Below are 3,792 nucleotides of genomic sequence, written 5' to 3' on the forward strand. Positions count from 1 at the left end.
TAATTCAGATATTGAACTTTTAATCCTAGGAAGGTATTTGAAGTAAGATTCAAAAATTAGATATGACAAAATCACTCTAACATAAGCTTTTCAGTTTTTCAGGTATTGACTAGTGCTGTTAAAAAAAAAAATTAAAAAGCAGACATTTCTGTGACTGTTACAGGAAAGTAACTGATTAGAAATTATAAGGGCATTGCAATGAGTTTAACTTGGTTTTATATTTAAAAAACGTGAAATGCCTGGCATGCAGCTAGGGTTATAGGTATAACAATTGGGAGTATGGGTATAACTTAAGGCTCAAATATGTGGCAAGTCATGAGAGATTTATAAGTTAAGATTTAAAAAAAAAAAAATGTACGCTAAAACTTGGTAGTAATAGGATGTCTACATTCAGGGACCAAGAGCAGAAAGAGCCATTTTCAGGGAACGGTAGAGCAATCATTACAAAGGAAGGAGGTGGATGGCAGTGGGTTAGCAACAGGATTAAAGAGCACGGAAAATTCTAAGTTGGTTTAAGTCAGCATCTGATGGACACAAAAAGGTGTGCAAAATCATGATAATTTACAGCAGCTTGTGTCAGTTTCTATGTGTTTAATTAAAATAAAATGACATATATACACAGGAATATGCATACATTCTTATATATGGGCACACAGTACCTTTCCAGGAATCTTAAGAGCAGAGAAAATAAGACAATACAACAAAAATATTTGCACCTTACTTGTTAATCAGAATGCTTCAGAACTCAGTGAGGCAGCCACATCCCTCTACCTCCAATACAAATATTTATTGCATAAATGGATCACAGAAACAGCTCATTGTGACTCAGTTAAAACTTCACTTGGAGAAAAGAAAGACACTGCTGCCGGTAGAAGCCAGGAAAGGAAGTGTTGTTCAACCAGGGCACTCACCTTTCTCTGTAAACACTACTCTGGACCCACTTCCCTGTAGCAAGAGTGAAACCTCCACTCTTGCGTATAGAGGGAAAAGTGAAGTCAGAGGCTGCTTTACACATTATATAGAAACACAGAGAGAGTGAACACTCTGTGGAACACTTTTTACAGTTGCTGGGTACTAAACCTGGGTTGTGCCATTTCATCCCTACCACCATACTGTGTAGTAACTAGGATGAGAGAAGGAAACTGAGCTTAGAGAGGTTCTATGAAATGAACAACAGAATCAGTTAAAGGCAGAACTATAACGCAAACCCAAGTCTCTCTGTCTTATTAAATGTCCTTCTCTTCACAACCTCATCTCAGTGACATGAATTCCAGAGCCCTTTCCAGGCAGGGGCTAAAATAGCAACGAAGGATTAACTATGTATAATATAAGCTGCACCATTTGCCACAGTCCAGCACTTGATTAGCCTTATAACTTAGTGTCATTGACTTCTTTACTTCCTTTCATTAAAAAAAAAAAAAAAATACCCTTATACTCTTACCTTCAGTGAGATAAAATGATCTTTCCTAAAAACAAGCTAGAATAGCTGCATACTGCATAAGAGTTTATACACTCCTATGAGGTCTGAGATGAGTGAACACCACCTTCACCGGGCAGGGGCAGGAGGTGGAGAGTCTGATACGTTAGCAACCTAGAACTGCTTGCGTATAAACATCCCTGAAAGGAAAGAGAGATAACAAAACCTCGATAATGCCTCGATCATCCTAGGATAAAGGAGCAACACATCTCCAAATGACATTTTAAAATTTAGAATTCTCCCCAGATGAATTAAAAACTCAGATCTGAATAATGTTTTCATAAAGCTAAGGGTAGCTAGATGTCGAACATTGATATAAACAGCGAAAAAGATCTTGTTATTGAGATACCTGAAATTTGCTACCTGAAAAAAACAGACAAGCAACCCAGTAGCTACTAGCTAGACACCACCAGTCAATAAGCCTATTATAACACCATGGAACAATTGTACCCAGGGATCTAGATTATCAGTTATGATATGCTCCATCCATCCCACTTGGGAAAATTAGTACCCACTCAACAACTTAGCAGTGTCAGACCTTCGTGCTAAAGAAAAGCAGTATCCTATAAAGGAATATAACAAATTCCAGGCTACCAAAGCTCCAGCATTTTGGACAAGGGTAGTATGTTTGCTGACACACTATGCCTTATTTATTTATTTACTTACTGGTTTGTTTGTCTGATTGCTTATTTCTTTTTGCTAATTCAAGTAAGTGATTCATGCCATCTGGAACTAGGCAAATAGTGAAGGTCTTATTCTCGGTGCCTTGCTCTGGATTCTGAACAGATCCAACACACTGTAAAATCTGAAACATAAACTTGGAGCCCTATCATTCAGGTGGCATAGCCTCATTTAAAAAAAAATATTCAAAAAGAACCATTTAAAATTAGACAGCATTGATGGATTTGAAATTCCAAATGATTCAGCCTGCCATACGTGACAAAGAACTGTATTCTTCAGATACAATGACATACTAAGGGATAACAAAGGCATTACTTAAAGAAGGAAATCAAAAGACCAGCACTTCTGAGTGACCTCCTCATTGTTATTGCTTTCAGGAGATCAATCAATTTGGATGATATACTTTTTTTAAATACTTGGTAGATGCACCTAAATTAGAGCTAAAGTTATCTATGAAATTCTATGATTTTATGACATAACATTGCTATTTCAGTTTCAAGATGTTCCTGTGATTTCTTTGACCCCAATTTATAGATTCTATAAAATCTTCCTCTTTGAGTTTGTCAAATTATATTTTCTCATTATTTTCCACTTTCTAATAAGAGTTTTAATGATGGTTCTAGAAAATATTTTAGTTTTTGATTTTACCTCTTTCATAGTCAACAGTTAACATAATTGCCCTAAAACAATAATAAATATTTAAAATAATAAGTTACAGACACAAAGAAGTTAAGGACAATTTAATGTTTAGGATACAGTTGAAAAGTTTATAGCAAAAACAAAAGTAAACAAAATACGCTTGACAGATCACAAATTTTTATTTATAAAATCATGGCTTTAAAGTCCCTGGGTAGAATTTTTTGTTGGTCTGGAATCAAGAAAGATAATACTGGGAATTTTTTTTACATAATACCTTTATTGAAATATGATTAACATAGCATAAAATTCACCTACTTAAAGTGTACATTTCAGTTTGTTTTTTTACGATTTCACAGGTTTATGAAAATGCAGCCACAACTATTTTTAGAGCATCTTCATCCCTCCAGAAATAAATACTGTACCAGTTAATAGTCACTTTCCATTTTCCCCCGGAAACCCTCAGTGTTTGGCCACAGTGGATCTACTTTCTGACCCCATAGGTTTGCCTATGAAGAGCATGTCGTATATAGTAGTGTATTTTGTGAGTGACTTCTTTCATTCAGCATAATGTTTTTGAGGTCCATCTATGTTGTGGCATATATAAGTACTTCATTCCTTTATATAACTGAATAATATATATAACCCATTTTATTTATCCATTCATCAGTTGATGGACATGTGGATTGTTTCAACTTATTGTCCATAAATAGTGCTGCTGTGAGTATTTGTATTCAGTTTATAAGTGAACATAGATTTTAATTTCTTTGGGGTATTTGTCCTAGAAGAGAACTGCTGGGTTGTACAGTAAATCTATGTTTAACCTTTTGAGGAACTGAAAGATTTTCCAAAGTGCCTGTACCATTTTACATCCCTATGAGCAGTGTTTAAGGGTTCTAATTTCTCTAACTACATCCTTATCAACACTTCCTTTAATCTACACTTTTTATTATTATTATTACTATAGCCATCATAGTGAGTGTGATGATAATATCTCA

The sequence above is a fragment of the Mustela lutreola genome, chromosome 2 (assembly GCF_030435805.1).
Source record: "Mustela lutreola isolate mMusLut2 chromosome 2, mMusLut2.pri, whole genome shotgun sequence".
Taxonomy (NCBI): domain Eukaryota; kingdom Metazoa; phylum Chordata; class Mammalia; order Carnivora; family Mustelidae; genus Mustela; species Mustela lutreola.